The 23059-nt window shown below is 40.7% G+C and overlaps 1 protein-coding gene and 1 long non-coding RNA gene across 2 annotated transcripts in view; one reads left to right on the top strand and one right to left on the bottom strand.

Annotated features, from left to right (window-relative positions):
- Positions 1 to 11901, top strand: part of LOC310720928 — a 308842-nt gene extending 296941 nt beyond the window's left edge. The window contains exon 3 of the long non-coding RNA XR_014531870.1: positions 10137 to 11901. This is a non-coding gene — a long non-coding RNA (uncharacterized lncRNA). The remainder of the gene's footprint in view (positions 1 to 10136) is intronic.
- Positions 1 to 23059, bottom strand: part of LOC310720847 (uncharacterized protein) — a 273241-nt gene that overhangs the window by 47458 nt on the left and 202724 nt on the right. The gene's annotated exons all lie outside the window — the stretch shown is intronic.

The following is a 23059-nucleotide window of genomic DNA, read 5'->3' as shown; positions in this document are numbered from 1 at the left end:
TTTGGGAACAACCTTCTTCCCTCAGTTAGAGCATTGAAGATGGGTCGAGGCTGGGTCTTCCAACATGACAATGACCCGAAGCACACAGCCAGGATAACCAAGGATTGGCTCTGTAAGAAGCATATCAAGGTTCTGGCGTGGCCTAGCCAGTCTCCAGACCTACACCCAATAGAGAATCTTTGGAGGGAGCTCAAACTCCGTGTTTCTCAGCGACAGGCCAGAAACCTGACTGATCTAGAGAAGATCTGTGTGGAGGAGTGGGCCAAAATCCCTCCTGCAGTGTGTGCAAACCTGGTGAAAAACTACAGGAAACGTTTGACCTCTGTAATTGCAAACAAAGGCGACTGTACCAAATATTAACATTGACTTTCTCAGGTGTTCAAATACTTATTTGCAGCTGTATCATACAAATAAATTGTTAAAAAAAAAATCATACATTGTGATTTCTGGATTTTTTTTTTAGATTATGTCTCTCACAGTGGACATGCACCTACGATGACAATTTCAGACCCCTCCATGATTTCTAAGTGGGAGAACTTGCAAAATAGCAGGGTGTTCAAATACTTATTTTCCTCACTGTATATATATATATATATATATATATATATATATAGTGTTGGGGGTAACGCGTTACAAGTAACGTGCGTTATGTAATAATATAAAAAATATATATATATATATATATATATATATATATATATATATATATATATATATATATATATATATATATATATATATATATATATAAACCAGCCATTAGGGTTGCACAAGCCAGTGATAAATGGGGAGGGTTTCGAAATTCATATCAGATCGGTCGAGGCCCGGGTTACCAACGACCACCACAGGTATCGTTAGCCAACAGGGTACTGGTGGAAATTGGGCTACTGTTGGCCGTAGGAGAAGGAGAGGAGGAAGATGTCTATAGAGACGGCAGGGAAAGGAGAAGTGTAGGAGAGTCGAGGTTAGGGTTGATACTTTAAATGTTTTACTGACTGTTAAAGGGAGAGAGATAGCTGATATGATGGAGAGGAGAAAGGTAAATATGTTGTGTGTTCAGGAGACCAAGTGAAAAGGAAGTAAGGCCAGGAACCCACCTGGAGGTGGGTTTTTCACTGTTCTTTCATGGTGTGGATGGAGAGAGAAATGGTGTAGGGGTGAATCTAAAGGAAAAGAGTACAGTAAGAGTGTAGTGGAGGTGAAGAGAGTTTTTGATAGGGTGATGAACGTGAAGCTTAAAGTTAAATTCTGGAGTGAGTTAGATGAAGTGGTAGATGGTGTACCTAGGAATGAAAGATTGGTGATTGGGGCAGATTTAAATGAGCATGTAGGTGAAGGGAACATAGGGGATGAGGAGGTGATGGTTAGGTATGGCTTTAAGTAGAGGAATGTGGAAGGGCAGATGGTGGTAGATTTTGCTAAAAGAATGGAAATGGCAGTGGTGAACACTTATTTTAAGAAGAAGGAGGATCATAGGGTGACGTATAAGAGTGGTGGAATGGTGGAAGGTGCACACAGGTGGACTATGTTCTGTGTAGGAGATGCAACCTGAAGGAGATTGGAGACTGTAAGGTGTTGGCAGGGGACAGTGTAGCTAGACAGCTTCGAATGGTGATTTGTAGGTGAAGAAGAAGAGGAGGAGAGTGAAGACTGCAAGAAGAATAAGATGGTGGAAACTGAAGGAGGAAGAATGTAGTGTAAGATTCAGGGAAGAGGTCAGACAGGGGCTCGATGGTGGTGAAGAGGTGCTGGATGATTGAGCAGCTAGAAAGGTACTTGGTGTGACATCTGGAAATAGAAAGGAAGACGAAGAAACGTGGTGGCGGACATACCGTCCAAGCATGGAGATGTTTAGGAGAGATAGAAGTGGAGTTTTTAACAAGAATGTTTAACAGGATTTTGGAAGGTGAGAGGATGCCTGAGGAATGGAGAAGGAGTGTGCTTGTACCGATCTTTAAGAACAAGGGAGATGTGTAGACCTGCACTAACTACAGGGGAATTAAGTTGATCAGTCACACCATGAAGTTATGGGATATAGTAGTGGAGGCCAGGCTGAGAGAAGAGATGACCATCTGTGAGCAACAGTATGGTTTTATGCTGAGGAAGAGCACACTGTAAAAAATCCAACTCGCAAATTTTTAACTCAGTTTAAAATTATAAGTTAGGTGGACAATGTTTGAGCAGTGTTGAGTTTACTCATAAAAAAGATTTAACTGCATGTTTACTACTATTTTGTCCAGTAAAAATAAACAATTAAGTTGGGAAAACGTAATATTTTGATTTCTTCACTCAAGTGTTTCACTTCCTGTCATTGCACATGTGCAGTCTGTTTCCGTAGCATTTTACACAGGGTTTCCCTTCATCAACTGCATTTTAGAAGGGGCTGGATGTTCTCTGGTTCAGGTAAGCTTTCTTTTAGTTTTACGAAAATAACCTAAATATATTACACAAATGTTAAGTTTTGTTTTGGGAAGACTATTTTAAGGAATGTAATGATATGAGCTCAGACAGCGAAAGTGCTTCATTTGAAAGTCGTGTTCAGTTCACTTTGTAAAATTTTAATGAAATGTTTTAAAATACAAGATTTTTGTGTAAGTTATAGTTATTACAATAAACTGTATTTAAATGCATTGTGTGTTGTGGATGGAGTTAATAGAATCTTTAGTATTTAAGTAATTAAAGAAGCATACAAAAGCCATATGAAACACAGTCATACGCCTAATGCCAATTACAAATGCTAAATTGAGAATTAATCTTTCTTTTTGGATAAAACTTTGCTTGATTTGCATTAGAGAAAGGCTTTAAGACCAGGTAGAATCCTCTGCCAGCTGGTCAGTTCCATTTCACCGGCCGCGTTTTGCTTTCTGTAAATCAGTTTTGGCTAACTTTAATGCTAAACACGTGGTTATTGATCATCCAGCTACACCACAAAACAGAGCACTATTTTCGGGAAAAATGCGATCTACCTGAGTGAATACCGTTACACAATCAACAAGGAAATTTGTTAGTATTATTAAAAAGTGGTGAAAAACACCATTTTACATTTCAGTATAAGTTATAGGGCAAGGGTGTCAAACTCAATTGCACAGGGGGCCAAAACTCAAAGAACACTTTAGGTCGCAGGCCGACCAGGATAAACATTTATTGAACACACTAAAACTAAATGCTTTTTTAACATAAATATGAATAAAAAATTACAGGAATATTATTCCAGAATAAAACAACTTAAACTTTAAATAACTTAAAATATTTTGCTCTCCATAAAAATATATCCAGTCAAAATTATACAAGTTAGAAATATGAACATGCTGCAAAAAAAAAACCTGAACAAATCAATATAAAATATAAGTTAATGTTAAAATAACAACAAATAAAATCAAAATCAGATTTCTTTGCTCTTATGCCATTTTATAAAAAATAATCTTAAACTTAAAAAAAAACTTTATAAAAAATATTTTGCTCTCCATTAAAAATATCCCCTGTCAAACACAAGACGTATCACACCTTTATCATGCAGCTCTTCAGAAACTCTCCCTCGGTAAATAACCGGCTGATGTGGCTCTGATTTCTCCTCTGCCACAATAAAACTTGCTTTCACAGAAGTTTTGCTTTGGTGAAAAACGTCTGCTGAAATGCCAGATTCTTCTTTAACTCTTCTACTTTCTGTATTTTCTGCTCTGCATTCAGGTTTTTCAGCTTATCCTGATGTTTTGTCTCGTAGTGGCATCTTAGATTAAATTCCTTAATTACAGCCACATTCGCTCTACAAATAAGACACACAGGTTTATGTCAGTAAACATATACAGTGGAACCCCGTTGTACGAGCATAATTCGTTCTTGAAAATTTCTCATGTGTCCATTTGCTCGTATGTTCAAACTGATTTTCCCCATAGGAATGAATGTAAAAGTGATTTAATGTCATTTAATTATGTCATTATAATCGAATTATGTCATTCGATTGCTTATTTTTGCACTTAAAAAGTAATTGTAGCCTATTTTTAAAAACAAATACACCGCAAATTACCGTAATATAAACATAATGTAACACTTACTCATGTGATTGCGAGTGTGAGACGCGCACCATGCTAGTAACCTTCTCGGTTTCCATGGTAATTCTATTTACTTTCGTTTTCACAGCACAATCACTGATTTTCTTGGGAGACATTTTTCAAGATTTCTAGTGAAATAAAAATATATAAGTAAAAAAAAGTTACTGTAGGAGAGCGTATGAATACGGGAGCCACTTTTATTTGTTTTTTTTTTGTGTAGATCTGCTTAGTGCCCCACCCAGCACGTCTCTGGCTGGCACGCACGCACGCACGCACACACACACACACACACACACACATACACACGCTCTCCTCCTTAAATGCACCCTCCGATCACTTGAAAAGAGAGAACAATCATTAGGTCACATTAACTTCAGGTGAGGCAATCCCCTGCCTATCTGCTCCCGGACCCTCCCTCCATTCACAAACCGCCGCTCGGCCACGCCCCCGCTGCCACAGTTAAATTTTTGCTGCACTGAACAATGAGAGCGACTGAGTGATACGTCATCAACTAAGCGAATGATGCGACCCTCCGCCGAAAACGGGGAACCGGCAGCGTGAGTTTGCTCGTGCCTTCGAAATTTGCTCGTGTAACAGGGTAAAATTTTGCGAGCGAGTTTGCTCGTATCTCCGTTTGCTTGTACTATAGGTTGCTCGTACAACGGGGTTTCACTGTACCATCATCCCATCGCTTTTGAAAGGCTCTGTTTCAGAATCAACTTTTCTTTTCGCCATTGTGAGGGGCTTCATAATAACTTTACAATAGGGTTAAATACATCAACAGAAGATCGACTTGATTGACGCTGGAATGTTCCCCGGTAGCCTAGCGTGCGGCAAGGCAGCTGAAGCGCTGCATTATGGGATCTGTAGTTTGTGTTATCAGCGCTTCATATCGCCTGGCCATTAATAACAATAATAATAGATCTACAGTGGGTACGGAAAGTATTCAGACCCCCTTGAATTTTTTTACTCTTTGTTATATTGCAGCCATTTGCTAAAATCATTTAGGTTCATTCTTCTTCCTCATGAATGTACACATAGCACTCCATACTGACAGAAAAACACAGAATTGTTGACATTGTTGCAGATTTATTAAAAAAGAAAAACTGAAATATCACATGGTCCTAAGTATTCAGACCCTTTGCTCAGTATTTAGTAGAAGCCCCCTTATGATCTAATACAGCCAGGAGTCTTTTTGGGAAAGATGCAACAAGTTTTTCACACCTGGATTTGGGGATCCTCTGCCATTCCTCCTTGCAGATCCTCTCCAGTTCTGTCAGGTTGGATGGTAAACGTTGGTGGACAGCCATTTTTAGGTCTCTCCATAGATGCTCAATTGGCTTTAAGTCAGGGCTCTGGCTGGGCCATTCAAGAACAGTCACGGAGTTGTTGTGAAGCCACTCCTTCGTTATTTTAGCTGTGTGCTTAGGGTCATTGTCTTGTTGGAAGGTAAACCTTCGGCCCAGTCTGAGGTCCAGAGCACTCTGGAGAAGGTTTTTGTCCAGGATATCCCTGTACTTGGCCACATTTATCTTTCCCTTGATTGCAACCAGTCGTCCTGTCCCTGCACCTGAAAAACACCCCCACAGCATGATGCTGCCACCACCATGCTTCACTGTTGGGACTGTATTGGACAGGTGATGAGCAGTGCCTGGTTTTCTCCACACATACCGCTTAGAATTAAGGCCAAAAAGTTCTATTTTGGTCTCATCAGACCAGAGAATCTTATTTCTCACCATCTTGGAGTCCTTCAGGTGTTTTTTAGCAAACTCCATGCGGGCTTTCATGTGTCTTACACTGAGGAGAGGCTTCCGTCGGGCCACTCTGCCATAAAGCCCCGACTGGTGGAGGGCTGCAGTGATGGTTGACTTTCTACAACTTTCTCCCATCTCCTGACTGCATCTCTGGAGCTTAGCCACAGTGATCTTTGGGTTCTTCTTTACTTCTCTCACCAAGGCTCTTCTCCCCCGATAGCTCAGTTTGGCCGGACGGCCAGCTCTAGGAAGGGTTCTGGTCGTCCCAAACGTCTTCCATTTGAGGATTATGGAGGCCACTGTGCTCTTAGGAACCTTAAGTGCAGCAGAAATCTTTTTGTTACCTTGGCCAGATCTGTGCCTTGCCACAATTCTGTCTCTGAGCTCTTCAGGCAGTTCCTTTGACCTCATGATTCTCATTTGCTCTGACATGCATTGTGATCTGAAAGGTTCAATTCAATTCATTTTTATTTGTATAGCGCTTTTAACAATGAACATTGTCTCAAAGCAGCTTTACACAGATAATGCGGTGATTAAAAATGAATATGTTCTTTATGAGTAAGTTTGTCCCTGATGAGCAAGCCGGTGGTTATAAGATCTGAAAGGTCTTATATGGACAGATGTGTGGCTTTCCTAATCAAGTCCAATCAGTATAATCAAACACAGCTGGACTCAAATGAAGGTGTAGAACCATCTCAAGGATGATCAGAAGAAATGGAAAGCACCTGAGTTAAATATATGAGTGTCACAGCAAAGGGTCTGAATACTTAGGATCATGTGATATTTCAGTTTTTCTTTTTTAATAAATCTGCAACAATGTCAACAATTCTGTGTTTTTCTGTCAATATGGGGAGCTGTGTGTACATTCATGAGGAAGAAAATGAACTTAAATGTTTTAAGCAAATGGCTGCAATATAAAAAAGAGTGAAAAATTTAAGAAGGTCTAAATACTTTCCGTACCCACTGTATATAAAATCATCTTGCGGGCCAGATACAATTGTACATCAGGCCAGATGTGGCCCGCAGGCCTTGAGTTTGACACATATGTTATAGGGTATTCTTAGCCTTGTTAACCTTGTGGTTATTCCTGATCTTAGACGTACAACATAACATGCTTTACATAACATCCAGTCTAAAACAGAAAATATATAATGTTGAATTATCACAAATGTCTAGTATTTCAGGATCTTAGTTTTTAAGCATAGCTCTTCTTAGCACCATTTAACTTATTTCAATGTAATTTGGCATTATTATTTTGCTTTGAATGTGATTTATTGTGTATTCTCATTTTTTGTATGTAATATTTATGTTGTGTTTTAAACAATTAATGTCAATTTAGTTGGAATGTAACTCTGCACATATCAGCCTGTTTTTGTTTTTGTTTTCATAGGTTTGGAATGCAGTGTAAGCTTTGCAGATTTGCCCACAGTAGCAGAGGGGTTCTCTTGAAACACTACAGGCTTCGGCACTATCAAGGGCGATCCTGGCAGCAGCCTTGCTTGTATACTGACTGCATCTGCACTTTTAAAACTTTAGGTGCAGTAAAAACCCATTTGACAAGATCACACAAACCCACTGCTGCAGTTACTAACCACTTAAAATTTTCATGTGAGTTATGTGATTTCAAATATGTTTGTCAGCCATGCCATTCTTAAACCATCTCAAAAATCATTTGAGGAGGCATGACACAGTCAATTGTCCTTTTAAAGATTGTGAGCTGACAACAAATGTCCTTTCAACTTTTAGTAGCCACATATCTCGGAAGCATAAATCTGAAGGTTTTGATTTTAGCTCTTTTGTTACATTGCAAACTGATTGTTTGGAAAGCAATAAAGAGACAGGGTCTGAAGAGTCAGGAGATTTTATGCAGAATCCGCAGTCAACAAACAGGTATTTAGAGCCTGTAGAGTATAGAGCTCTAAAACACAAACTTGCATCATTGATCCTTTACATGCAGACAATTTAGCATGTTTTAAAAAGTCCAATTCAGAAGATATTAAGTTGGATGTGTGATATTGTTTCGTTGTCTAGGTATACAGCAAAACAATCAATCAGGGATATTTTAAGAAAGTTTGAAAGCCACATTGATGAGTCATTGGCAGAAGAGCTTGCTGAATTGTTATCAGCAGAAGTGCTCAAAACAAATCCTGTTTTAACAACCACTGCAAAGGAGAGTACTCTCTCAAAAGAATACAAATGGAATGCTTATCTTAAAGAGCATTTTCAAGTAATTGATCCTGTGGAGTATCGATTTAATAGACTACACCAAAATAGCTTTGTGTATGTCCCATTGTTGAGGGTTCTTGAAGTGTTGCTAAACAGAGCAGATGTTTTAAAAAAAAGCAGTTTTTGTTTAGGAGAATTTACTAGGACAGTACACATCAACTCGTAGTGGACAGTTTTACAAAGAAAACCAACTTTTAGGGGTACAAAGTGATTGCATTTCAGTGTCAATGTACACTGATTAATTTGAGGTTTGCAATCCCTTGGGAAATTAAAAAAAGATTCACACTATCACAGCCGTATTGTGGGCGCTTCTAAATTTTCTTGCCAAATTTCGTTCTACTCTTCACTCAATACAACTTGCTCTGCTTGGAAAAAGCAGTGATATAAAACAGTTCGGCTATGACAGTGGATAATTTTTTTTTAACCACTATTAAAAGACATGAAAGACCTGGAGCAGAAAGGTGTGTTTGTTGAAGCACTGAATGCACATCTCAGAGGAACGGTGTATTGTGTATGTGCTGACAATCTTGGGGCTCACAGTCTTGCTGGTTTTTAAAGAAAGCTTTCAGGCTGAAAACCTGTGTAGATTTTGCCAAGTCAGCAAAGATGACATACAGACACAATATGCTAGTTGTTTTCAGCTTTAAACCATTTAACAGCACAACTCCATTACAAAAATACTCAGTGTACTTGTCAATGCTAACAAGGTGGCCTTTCTTTGCAAAAGGCTTTCGTCATGGTACATTGAGCACTACAGGTGTTAGTAAGTTAGTAAGTTTTCTGAAACAAGTGCAATTTAAATACTTGAGCCAGAGGATCTAAATGATCCTCATCCTCTCACATCATATACGGTTCAGGGAAGAAACATGATTGTTCCAAAGAGATTCCTTCTCCATTAATTTTTCCTTACATAGCCACACAATGATTTCCTGATTTGAACTGTAACGTAACAAAGTATGTCACAGGTTGAAGGAACTGTTCTCCGAAATGTAAATTACATTTTAAACCTGTATGACTTCCTAATGCAGAAGACAAAAGCGGTGGAGTGGTGTGGTTGCAGACGAGCCTGCAGCGTTGCAAATGTCTTGGATGGGTACTCCAAAGGACCAAGCCTTAAGGGCTTCCATACTCCATACTCATTCACTGTCAAGTGAACTCTGATCCTAAATGCAGCGGAGAAACCAGAAACGCATTGCCAGACCAGACACTGGCCATGCCTGGAGTAAACTCCAGAAGAAGGGGCCACATCAAGGACCTGCAGATCTTCGACTCTCTTGAGAGAGCAAATGGAACAGTGAGAGGCTGTCCTTCTCTGACCTTCCGCATTAACTGTACTGCCGGTGCTTGCTTTTTGCTCTCCTGAAACCTCTCGACCACCGCGTTAACTGAATCGCCGAAGAGGCCAAAAAGCATGAGCTATGAGCTATTCCTGTCAAACATTTCCAAAAGGGTGAGCCAGAGCTACCTCTCTGTAGAGACGAGGGCGTCCATGGACCAGCCAATGGCCCTAGGGGTCTCTTTAGTGGCTCTGAGAGCCAGGTCCAGCGTATAGCAGAGCTTATAAAACTGGCCACGTGAGGGACATCCCACAACCATCACATGCAGCAGGTCAGCCTGATATACCAGTCAAGGGATAGCTCGCTAACTCCAGTTGCAACAGAAATCATAAAAGCACAGACAGGTTTCCAAAACTCTTGCTTTTTTATTTTTCTTGGCAACAGCGTTACAGGTTAGTCAAAGAAACTTAAAAATGAGCATCGAGAAAATAATAAGGACATATTCCTCGGTCTTGCACACATCAAGTCAAGTCAAGAGGCTTTTATTGTCATTTCTACTATACACAGTGGTACACAGTAAAAAAGAGACAACGTTCCTCCGGAACCCTGGTGCTACACTAGACAACATAAAGCTACAACACAACACAAGCTACATAAAGCTTGTGTTAAAGCTGTGTTTTTCACACAGGAGCTAATGATATACGCCTTCGACAGTCAGAGGTTACTAAGAGTAATATTATAGAGGTGTGTAAATTAGCGAAGGCAATGTCCGATGCTGTAATATGCTCTGGCCCCATCCCAATACGACGTGGCGATGTAGCCTACAGCAGGTTATGGTCGCTGAACTGCTGGATGTCCGAGTGGTGCTCCAAAAATAATGTGGGCTTCATTAATAATGGGAGCATTTTTGAGGGCAAGGCTGGCCTGTTAGGGCGGGACGGTGTCCATCCCACTCGGGAAGGTGCTGCTCTCATTTCTTGTAGTATAGGTCATAGTCTCAGAACAGCACTAGTTAACAAGTGACTGTCTAGAGCCAAGGCCAGGGAGCAGACAGACAGGCTAAACCAACCGTCTGCTAGCTGCACAGAGTCGTCACTCAGGATCCACCAAATTGAGACTGTGTCTGTCCCCCGAGCGAAACCAAAATATAGGAATTCTCAGAAAGTCTGTTTTAGTAACCTGATTAACATAAAATTAAATAGGACTGAACGCACAGCCAGCACCTCTGATCTAAAGATAGGATTGCTGAATATTAGATCTCTCACGTCTAAAGCGCTTAATGTAAATGAAATTATTACCGACCAGGAGTTTAAAATAATGTGTTTGACAGAAACATGGATTAAACCAAATGAATATTTAGCATTAAATGAAGCGAGTCCTCCTGGGTATAGTTACATACACCAACCCCGTCTAAATGGCAGAGGAGGCGGAGTTGCAGCTATTTATAATAATAATCTAAGCGTCACACAAAAGACTAAACACAAATGTAAAACATTTAAAGTTCTTTACACCAGCATAAAATATTCAGTGTCTGAAAGCAGGTCCAGTCAGACAATTCCACTAATTATTATTTATAGACCCCCAGGGCCCTACTCTGATTTTCTCATAGAATTTGCAGATTTCATCACAAATTTAGTTACTTCTCTAGACAAAGCATTAATTGTTGGTGATTTTAACATTCATTTTAATAATCAGGAAGACTCCTTAAGAGCAGCAGTTGTGTCCATTCTAGATTCAGTTGGAATTAATCAGAATGTTATAGGACCCACTCATAGTGGTGGACACACTCTCGATTTGTTGTTAACATTTGGATTAAAAATAAAAAAACGTAGTCATAATTCCACAGTCTGAAGCTATTTCAGACCATTATCTCATCTCTTTTAAAATTTGCCTCAGTCATTGCATTACTACTTCACCACGTTATCGTGTTAAGCGTACTTTCACATCAGCTACAGCAGCGCGTTTTATTAACAATCTTCCAGAAATTACGATATTAGATAGAGCTCCGTCTGACACTGCAGAGCTCGACTGGGCCACTGAACACCTAGAATCAACATTACGTTATACCCTAGATGATGTAGCTCCCCTTAAGACCAAAATGATCAGGGAGAAAAAATTAGCACAGTGGTATAATGATCATACACGCACCTTAAAACAGACCACTCGAAAATTAGAACGTAAATGGCGTCAAACAAAATTAACAGTATTTCAAATAGCATGGAAGGAGAGCCTCCTAATTTATAGAAAATCTCTTAGTGCTGCTAGATCAGCATATTTCTCCACCCTCATAGAAAATAACAAGCATAATCCTAGATTTTTATTCAGCACGGTAGCAAAATTAACAGGGAATAAAAGCACTGCACTCACATGCACACCATCATTAGGTACTAATGATTTCATGAACTTTTTTAATAATAAAATTGAAAACATCAGGCAAAAAATCCAGACGGTTAATATAAATCCAAATTATTTTACAAGTAACCCTGTAGACAGCAGTGTAATTATAACAGACAATCAATTACAAAGTTTTACTCCTATTCACGAGAATGACTTAATTTCATTAATTTCCTCATCAAAATCATCAACCTGCATTCTCGATCCCTTGTGTCACAGGCCGGGGTGGCCTTCCCTCCCCTTCACAACGTACCACCTCGAGGAGTTACCCAGAGACACCAACAGACCAGACAAGGTAATTAATATCAAAAACTTGTATTTTATTTAGTTAAAATAAGTCCAATCTCAAACTAAAATCCGCCGACTGATCCTCCTCTCTCTTTTACCGGGTGGCGTGGGAAGTTCGCACAACGATCCCTCTTCAGACGGACAGAAGCAAACGATGGAGCAGACACTGGTAAGGGTTCAGACAACAGTTGACAACAGACACAGGTAAGGATCCGCACAGCGGCTCCTCTTCAACCGGAGATACGGGTTGCGGCAGGCACTGGTAGGAAATTGACAACAAGGGAAAGGGTTACTCTTCTCACAGGACAGCATCGATCATTTGAGTGTCACCTCTTTTTGGGATAGGGGGAAGGATCGGGCAGGGGGTCATCTGACACAATACAATAGTCCGTCGTAGATGGCAACCGGGGAGCTCTCTCGTTCCCTCCACGGGACGCACCCGCTAGCTGGGGGCCACTCTCCTTCCACAAGCCGACGGCAGTTGAAATACAGCGGCGGACAGTAACTTCCTCACAGAACAGTGATGGCCGCCACAGGGCAGTGATGGCAGCATGCAATAGCAGAGGGCAATCTCTCTATGTTCACAGAACCACAGTGATGAGTACAGGTTTCAACGGTCAACAACTGGGTCTTCTTTCCACAGGGCAGTAGTAGCAACATTCAATGGCGAAGGACAGTTTCTCTAGGTTCACAGAACAACAGTGGTGAGTACAGGATTTGACAATCAATAACTAGATCTTTTTACCACGGAGCAGTGATGGCAGCATTCAATGGTGAAGGACAGTTTCTCTAGGTTCACAGAACAACAGTGGTGAGTACAGGATTCGACAGTCAACGACTGGGTCTTCTTACCACAGAACAGCAATGCATAGATCTCTCATAAATCCTCTTCAACTCAGACAGAATAGAGCTGCATTCCTGTACAGCATATGCTCAACACACAGCAGTTAATTAATTTCAGTTTGACCTTTAGAGCCCACAAGTAGCCAACTGGAGAACCGGCAGACACAAAATTACAGTTTCCACACCAGTGCACAATTCAGTCACAATTCAGGCACTGCAACTCACATCAACTCACAGTGAACAGGGTCTCCTCTCGTGGTCCCGGCCGACTCTCTCCGCTCAACTGACAAACTGTACATCCAAGCTGTGTAGGTGGTTGACTATGGTGATCTAGTTAAAATCACTAACGACCTGTTTTTAGCTTCAGACCAAGGCTACATCTCCCTATTAGTTTTACTAGATCTTAGTGCTGCGTTCGACACTATAGATCATGATCTTCTCCTCGATCGCTTACAGAATTACATCGGTATTCAGGGACAGGCATTAAGCTGGTTTAAATCCTACCTGTCCAATCGTTACCATTTCGTAGATTTAAATGGAGAGCTATCCAGGATAATGCTAGTAAATTATGGCGTGCCACAAGGGTCAGTTCTGGGACCCCTGCTTTTTACAATATACATGCTTCCATTAGGAAATATTATTAGAAGGCATGGAATTAGCTTCCATTGTTATGCTGATGATACCCAGCTATATATATTTCATCCAAACCAGGCGATACAGCTCAATTAGCTCGCATAACTGAGTGTGTTGAAGAAATAAGAGATTGGATGACCCATAACTTTCTGCTATTAAATTCTGATAAAACGGAGATTTTGCTCATCGGCCCAAAAAATAGTACACAGAAGCTCCAGCATCTCAGCCTGCATTTAGACGGTTGTTCTGTAACTACTAGTTCAACGGTAAAAGACCTGGGAGTTATTTTAGACAGCAACTTATCTTTTAAAAATCACATCAATCAAGTTACAAAAACAGCCTTCTTTCACCTTAGAAATATTTCTAAGCTAAGAAATATGTTATCTATATCTGATGCAGAGAAGCTCGTCCATGCGTTTATGACCTCTAGAATAGACTACTGTAATGCATTACTAGGTGGATGTCCTGCATCATTAATAAACAAGCTTCAGTTAGTTCAGAATGCGGCAGCAAGAGTTCTTACTAGGTCAAGAAAATATGATCATATAACCCCAATCTTATCGTCCCTACACTGGCTTCCTATTAAGTTTCGAATAGACTACAAACTACTGCTACTCACTTATAAAGCACTAAATGGTTTGGCTCCCATGTATCTATCCAGTCTCTTAACACGCTACAATCCGTCACGCTCCCTGAGATCTCAAAACTCTGGGCTTCTAGTAGTTCCTAGAATAGCAAAGTCCACTAAAGGCGGTAGAGCATTTTCACATTTAGCTCCTAAACTCTGGAATAGTCTTCCTGACAGTGTTCGGGGTTCAGATACACTCTCCCAGTTTAAGTGCAGATTAAAAACATATCTTTTTAGCAAAGCCTACACATAACACACATCACATCACAACCTTGTGCTCCAGAACATCTGATCACATGCACATTATCAACTTGTGCTGTTAATATCATGAACAGCAGCTACGCTAATTCCTCTCCACTGCTTCTCTTTCTCTCCCCATCCCGAGGCATCCTGAGGTTTGGCCAGCTCCAGTCACGTCCCACCTCGTGAAGATTATGGACCTATGGATGATCATGGAGAAGTAGATGCCGAGTGTTTAAAGGCCCTGGCATGGAGAAGCTGATGCTGGATCTATGATGATCACAAATTGTTCTGTATTGTTGAAAGATTTATGACCAAACTTTTGATGTCACCCATATGAGGATGGGTTCCCCTTTGAGTCTGGTTCCTCTCAAGGTTTCTTCCTCATATCATCTAAGGGAGTTTTTCCTTGCCACTGTCGCCACGGCTGCTCATCAGGGACAAACGCACACCATTCACCTTCACTGTTGTTTTCTGTAAAGCTGCTTTGAGACAATGTCTGTTGTGAAAAGCGCTATACAAATAAACTTGACTTGACTTGACTTGACTATGGGAACACAACTGACATTGAAAGGCTTCACAACAGAACTCACTGAACGCCGGGGCGGCTTCACCACATCATAGCAGGTAGCGGGCACTACAGGCATTTACTTCCTAATAGGACTGGCAGACAACACTTATCTGTTCGATGAGATAACGCAGTTCAATCATACCACTGCTCTCCAGCTCTTCCTTCTCTGCATACAGTCTTTCCCGTCCGTTAACGATCTGCCCTCTCGTGTACTGCTCGACGGGATCAACAGATCAACAACCAAAGATTTCCTCCAGTCTGCATCAACCCCAAAGAGTTCGCTCCAAAGTTTCTTCCCCTGCTGCACATCAACCGGATCCTTTTATAATCCCCCTCACAAATCCATACCCCTCGTGGCCCAATCTCTGCTCATTGCCCAGCTGCCACTCATTCCCTCATTAGCAAGCTCCGTCAGCCTGTTTACACGGAAAAACCCGGAACTGTTCTGGTTAAACTCGCTCCCACCGGAAACAAGAATGGGGAGTAACAGTTCCGCTTATTTGTCACCCCGTGACACTTGCCTACAAGTTTCTTTAAACAGATCATTCCAGAGGTAATTTAACCTGTTTTAAAAATAATAAACTCTTCCATTAGCACTGGTTTTGTACCAAAATCCTTCAAACTGGCAGTTATCCACCCCCTAATTAAGAAACCTGACCTTGACCCATGTCAGCTGTCCAACTACAGACCAATATCAAATCTCCCCTTCATAGCCAAAATTTTGGAAAAGGTTGTAGCACAGCAGTTATGCTCACACCTACTTATGAATAATATTTTTGAAATGTATCAGTCAGGATTTCGGCCTCATCATAGCACAGAGACGGCGCTACTTAAGGTGGTAAATGACCTGTTATTGGCCTCTGATCAGGGTTTTGTCTCCTTACTTGTTTTGCTCGACCTTAGTGCAGCTTTTGACACCATTGATCACACTATACTACTTGCTAGACTTGAGAACGTTGTTGGAATAAAGGGAATGGCTCTCTCTTGGCTCAGGTCTTATTTGACTGATCGCTATCAGTTTGTTGATGTTAATGGTGAGTTCTCCACACTCTCTGAGGTAAAGTTTGGTGTTCCTCAAGGATCTGTCTTAGGCCCTCTGCTTTTCTCTTTATATATGCTGCCTCTTGGAGAAATTATTCATAAACATGGTATTAGATTCCATTGCTATGCTGATGATACACAGCTATATATTTCAGCAAAGCCAGATGAGAGAGATCAGCTTAACAATGTTGAAAAATGTGTAAAGGACATTAGACAGTGGATGCTCGATAACTTTCTTCTGCTTAACTCAGATAAGACAGAAGTGCTTTTACTAGGACCACATGCAGCTAGAAGCAAACTTTTCGATTACCTAACATCTCTGGATGGTGTTTCTGTTTCAGCGTGTACGGCTGTCAAAGACCTTGGTGTGATTATTGACTCGAGTCTTTCCTTTGAGGCTCACGTGAATAATATTACCAGGATCGCCTTCTTTCACCTTAGAAATATTGCTAAAATTAGAAATATGATGTCGTTACAGGATGCAGAAAAACTAGTTCATGCTTTTGTTACTTCTAGATTAGACTACTGTAACGCTTTACTGTCTGGGTGTGCGAGTAGGTGCATAAATAAGCTTCAGTTAGTTCAGAATGCAGCAGCAAGAGTTCTCACTAGATCTAGGAAATATGAGCACATCACCCCTGTATTAATCAGTCTACACTGGCTCCCAATCAAATCTCGCGTTGATTATTCAATTCAATTCAATTCATTTTTATTTGTATAGCTCTTTTAACAATGAACATTGTCTCAAAGCAGCTTTACACAGATAATGCGGTGATTAAAAATGAATATGTTCTTTATGAGTAAGTTTGTCCCTGATGAGCAAGCCGGTGGCGACTGGCGACTGTGGCAGGGAAAAACTCCCCGAGATGGCATAAGGAAGAAACCTTGAGAGGAACCAGACTCCCAATACATATAAATTAATCCATATAAATTAATATAAATCCAAATTATTTTACAAGTAGCCCTGTAGACAGCAGTGTAATTATAACAAACAATCAATTACAAAGTTTTACTCCTATTCAAGAGAATTATTTAATTTCATTAATTTCCTTATCAAAATCATCAACCTGCATTCTCGATCCCTTGCCTACAAGTTTTATCAAACAGATAATTCCAGAGGTAATTGAACCTGTTTTAAAAATAATAAACTCTTCCATTAGCACAGGTTATGTACCTAAATCCTTCAAACTGGCAGTTATCAACCCCCTAATTAACAAACCTGACCTTGACCCATGTCAGCTGTCCAACTACAGTCCAATATCAAATCTCTCCTTTATATCCAAAATGTTAGAAAAGGTTGTAGCACAACAGTTATGTGCACATCTACTTAGGAATAACATTTTTGAAATGTATCAGTCAGGATTTAGGCCTTATCATAGCACAGAGATGGCGCTTGTTAAGGTAGTAAATGACCTGCTATTGGCCTTTGATCAGTGTTTTGTCTCTACATGTTTTGCTCAACCTTAGTGCAGCTTTTGACACCATTGATCATACTATACTGCTTCCTAGACTTGAGAATGTTGTTTGGGATAAAGGGAACAGCTCTCTCTTGGCTCAGGTCTTATTTGACTGATCGCTATCGGTTTGTTGATGTAAACAGCACATGTGGCAGGGCATCCAGGCGATCACAAACTACAAGACAACATCACTTGCTTGTGACCATGACGCCTCCCTCCCAGATGCGCTGAAATGACTTCTACGCCCGGTTTGAGGTACAGAACAGCGTGAAGGCGAGGAAGACCACCCCTACTCCCACTGACCAGGTGCTCTGTCTAAGCACAGCTGAAGTGAGGAAAACTCTATGCAGAGTTAACCCACGGAAGTCTGCTGGACCTGACAACATTCCTGGCAGAGTGCTCAGGGAATGTGCAAAACACCAAGCAGATGTCTTCACTGACATCTTCAACATCTCCCTGAGCAACGTTGTTCCCACGTGCTTCAAGACAACGACCTTCGTTCCCGTGCCGAAGAAGTCTACCATATCCTGCCTCAATGACTATCGTCCCATCCCGTTTACTCCCATCATGATGAAGTGCTTGGAGAGGCTCGTCATGAGGCACATTAAGACACAGCTCCCACCCTCCCAGGACCCCATGCAGTTTGCGTATTGTCCAAACCGTTCCACGGACGATGCTATCTCTACAACCCTCCATTTGGCCCTCACCCAGCTGGATAACAAGGACTCATATGTACGAATGCTGTTAATTGACTTCAGCTCGGCATTCAACACAATCATTCCTCAGCACCTGATTGAGAAGTTGAGCCTACTGGGCCTGAACACCTCCCTTTGTAACTGGATCCTGGACTTTCTGACTGAGAGACCTCAGTCAGTACAGGTCGGGAAAAGCATCTCCAGCACCACCACACTGAGCACTGGGGCCCCCCAGGGCTGTGTGCTCAGCACACTGCTGTTCACTCTGCTTACTCACGACTGTGTAGCAATCACAGCTCAAATCATTTCATCAAGTTTGCTGATGACATGACCATGGTGGGTCTAGTCAAGTCAAGTCAAGTTTATTTGTATAGCGCTTTTCACAACAGACATTGTTTCAAAGCAGCTTTACACAAATCAACAGTTAAGGTGAATGGTGTGAATTTGTCCCTGATAAGCAGCCGTGGCGTCTGTGGCAAGAAAAAACTCCCTTAGATGTTATGAGGAAGAAACCTTGAGAGGAACCAGACTCAAAAGGGGAACTTATCCTCATTTGGGTGACATCAAGAGTTTGATCATAAATCTTTTAACAATACAGAACACTCGAGAGTGAGAACTAACATGATTACTGGAGTATAAGATTATAAGTGATGTTCTTTCTGCAGTCTTATACAGTCTATATGGTTAGTAGCTCCTAGTTTTATAAGCTCAGCATTTGTGATCATCACAGATCCAGCATCAGCTTCTCCATGCCAGAGCCTTTAACACTCCAGGAGGTCCAATGTCAAAACTCCACACATGTAGCGGGATCCAAATGGCACTGGTACGTCTCTAGATGGTTCGGGATGTTTGCTAATTCGGCATCTACTTCTTCAAAGGTCCGTAATCATCACGCGGTGGGAGGTGACTGGAGCTGGCCAAACCTCAGGGTGTCTCGGGATGGGGAGAGAAAGAGAAGCAGTGGCGAGGAATTAGCGTAGCTGCTGTTCATGATATTAACAGCACAAGTTGATAATGTGCATGTGATCAGATGTTCTGGAGCACAAGGTTATGATATGTGATGTGTGTTATGTGTAGGCTTTGCTAAAAAGATATGTTTTTAATCTACACTTAAACTGGGTGAGTGTGTCTGAGCCCCGAACACTGTCAGGAAGACTATTCCAGAGTTTAGGAGCTAAATGTGAAAATGCTCTACCACCTTTAGTGGACTTTGCTATTCTAGGAACTACTAGAAGCCCAGAGTTTTGAGATCTCAGGAAGCATGGCGGATTGTAGCGTGTTAAAAGACTGGATAGATACATTGGAGCCAAACCATTTAGTGCTTTATAAGTGAGAAGCAGTAGTTTGTAGTCTATTTGAAACTTAACAGGAAGCCAATGTAGGGATGATAAGATTGGGGTTATGTGATCATATTTTTTTGACCTTCTGAAATTCTGGCTGCTGCATTCTGGACTAACTGAAGCTTGTTTATTAATGATGCAGGACATCCGCCTAGTGATGCATTATAGTAGTCTATTCTGGAGGTCATAAACGCATGGACGAGCTTCTCTGCATCGGATATAGATAACATTTTTCTTAACTTAGAAATATTTCTAAGGTGAAAGAAGGCTGTTTTTGTAACTTGGTTGATATGATATTTGAAAGACAAGTTGCTGTCTAAAATAACTCCCAGGTCTTTTACCGTTGAACTAGTGGTTACAGAACATCTGTCTAAATCAAGGGTGGGCAATAAATTTTTACAAGGGGCCACAAGAGAAACCTGAATTATGTCAGAGGGCCACACCAACGATAATATTTTAGGGATGCACCGAAATGAAAATTCCAAAAATGAGGAAACCAAGGCCAAAACCGAAAACTGAAACACCGAAAGAAAAGATTGTCAATTATTAGAACCATTGCATTTATGGCTGAGTGTGTACAAACCTCACTAAAATCAATGCATTGCAATTCAAAGAATAAATCAATAACAAAAGTTTTTTTACTTATTATTATAAATTATTATTTTTGTTACCCTTCATAGGTATTGACAAACAGGCAGCGGTCAATTATTATTAGCAGCGGTCTGTTAAACAAAAATAATTGACCGCCGAACGTTTGTAAGCCCATTCAAGTGAATGGAAGGTTCTAATCTACAGCATTAAGAAGAGCAGTGTAATCAGGGGCGCAATTAACAGTTTTTAGGGGGGTATGCAAGACAGAAGTTTGGGCCCCCATATATATATATATATATATATATATATATATATATATATATATATATATATATATATATATATATACACACACACACACACACACAAATATATGTGTGTGTATATATATATATATATTATTATTAATAAAGTTAATATAGTTTAATTTACAGGGAATTAATTTTATTTCACCAGTGTTATTATTTTAAATGTGTGTTATGTACGATAAAAAAAACAAAACTAATTGGAAAAATTTTAATTGATGATTGTGGGGCCCCCTAGCGTTCTCTTGGGCCCATATGCCTGGCATACTCTGCACCCCCCCTAACGGCGCCCCTGCGTGTAATAAATATATTGTAATAATTAATATTTTCGGGATCCACGGGGGAATGATTCAAAGATCAACCCGTCGATCCACTGGCGACCACTGATCTGAGGCAATGAATTCCATAATTTTTTGTTATGCTTTTTGCCTTGGCACCATCACTAGAAAACTTTCCTGCCTTTTCAAATACATTCGCTACAGACGGAGTGCGCATGCTCCGATTGACTTTACTCTTCTGCGCCGCGTTCTTCTCATATTTAGAATGGCAATCGGGATGTTTGGATTTTAGGTGATAAATTAAACCCGACTTGGAGAAACTCTTTGCAGATACACCCCCTCTTGAAATTTCAGCATTGCATGTTTTGCAAATCGCTATCCGCACACCGCAGACATGTTGCTCTTATCCAGATAACCGTGTGCTGGCTGCGCTTTTTTATTGCGTCATTACAATTGTGTTTCTGCCGTGTTGTCTCGGTGATTTAGGTATTTTCGGCCGATTTTTCGGTGCATCCTTGTAATTTATGATTGGCCTCACGCGGGCCGGACAGGGACGTACAAAGGGCCGGATGTGGCCCGCGGGCCGTAGTTTGCCCAGGTCTGGTCTAAATGCAGGTTGAGATGCTGGAGCTTCTGTATACTAGTTTTTGGGCCGATGAGCAAAATCTCAGTCTTATCAGAATTTAAAAGTAGAAAGTTATGGGTCATCCAATCTCTTATTTCCTATATAGCTGAGTATCATCAGCATAACAATGGAAGCTAATTCCATGCCTTAATAATATTTCCTAACGGAAGCATGTATATTGTGAAGAGCAGGGGTCCTAGAACTGAACCTTGCAGCACGCCATAATTTACTTGCAATAGCCTGGATAGCTCTCCAAAAAATCTACGAAATGGTAACGATCGGACAGGTAGGATTTAAACCAGCTTAATGCCTGTCCCTGAATGCCGATGTAATTTTGTAAGCGATCTAGGAGGAGATCATGGTCCATAGTGCCGAATGCAGCACTAAGATCTACTAGAACCAACAGCGAGATAAAGCCTTGGTCTGAAGCTAAAAACAGGTCATTAGTGATTTTAACTAGAGCAGTTTCTGTGCTATGATGGGGCCTAAAACCTGACTGAAATTCTTCAAAGATATTGTTCTCTTGCAGGTAGGAACATAACTGGGCAGCGACAATCTTTTCTAAAATCTTAGACATAAATGGGAGATTTGAGATTGGTCTGTAATTCGATAGCGTGTTTGGATCCAGATTAGGTTTTTTAATGAGGGGCTTAATAACTGCTAATTTGAGGGATTTAGGGACATGTCCTAACGATAGTGAAGAGTTAATAATATTCAGAAGAGTTTCACCAGTTGTATATAACACTTCCTTCAGTAATTTAGTAGGAATTGGATCTAACTGACATGTTGTCGATTTAGCTTTGGCAATAACATTATACAGCTCTTCCTGAGTTGTGGAGTTGAAGGTAACACTGTCTCAGGAATTGGTGTCAGAGGTTGAACTGCCACAATAGTTTTTCTAATGTTATCTATTTTTTCAGTAAATAAATTCATAAAGTCCTCACTACTAAACTGTGATGGAACACAATTTTCAGAGCCCTGATTTGTAGTTAGTTTAGCTACAGTACTGAAAAGGAACCTGGGATTGTTTTTGTTGTTTTCTATGAGTTTGCTCAGGTGTTCAGCTCTAGCAGCTTTTAGCGCCTGTCTGTCTGAACCCCCAACCTTTCGATCGGTAACCCAGCGCCTTAACCGCTGGAGCCACCACTCCCCCAGGATAAGGTTTATGTTGTTAGTTATTTCATCAAGATTATTATCAGTTATGGGTTTAGTGAGAAATTGAGATAAATCAGGCAGGTTATTTATGAATCTGTCCTTAGTGGTTGGAACAATAGTCCTACCAGGTCGATAACGTGGTGCAACACAGCTAATCTGCTCTTCAGGAAAACAGTTACGAAGCATTCGGGCCGTCACATCCAGACTGTGCAACAGCTTTTTCCCGCAAGCCATCAGGCTACTTAATACACAGAACTGAAAGGGAACACACACACACACACACACACACACACCCACACACACACACACCCATTAAAATGTGTGTTATCAAACTGTACAACCTGGACTTAACACTTAACACACATTCATCACTTATCCCAATCCATTCCACCATCATCTACTTATTATTATTTGTACTTGACTCTTCTATACTCTTTAACTGCTGTTTTTTGCACCTTTCACTGTATTACTGTTTAAATGCCATCTTTTGCAGCTTCGACTTTATTATATTATATACTATACTACACTGTTTACATGCTTTCTTTTGCACCTCTTGACTGCAAAATTTTTTTTTCTTATATTCACTCCCGGGTATAGTTTTTACAGTTCACAGTACTGTATAACCAAAGCATTCGGTTGGTTTACTGGTCGGCTCTATCTTGGTTTTGT

The sequence above is a fragment of the Silurus aristotelis genome, assembly GCF_946808225.1.
Source record: "Silurus aristotelis genome assembly, chromosome: 26".
Classification (NCBI taxonomy): domain Eukaryota; kingdom Metazoa; phylum Chordata; class Actinopteri; order Siluriformes; family Siluridae; genus Silurus; species Silurus aristotelis.
Note: the sequence above shows the minus strand (reverse complement) of the source record. Positions and strands in the feature narration are given on the sequence as shown.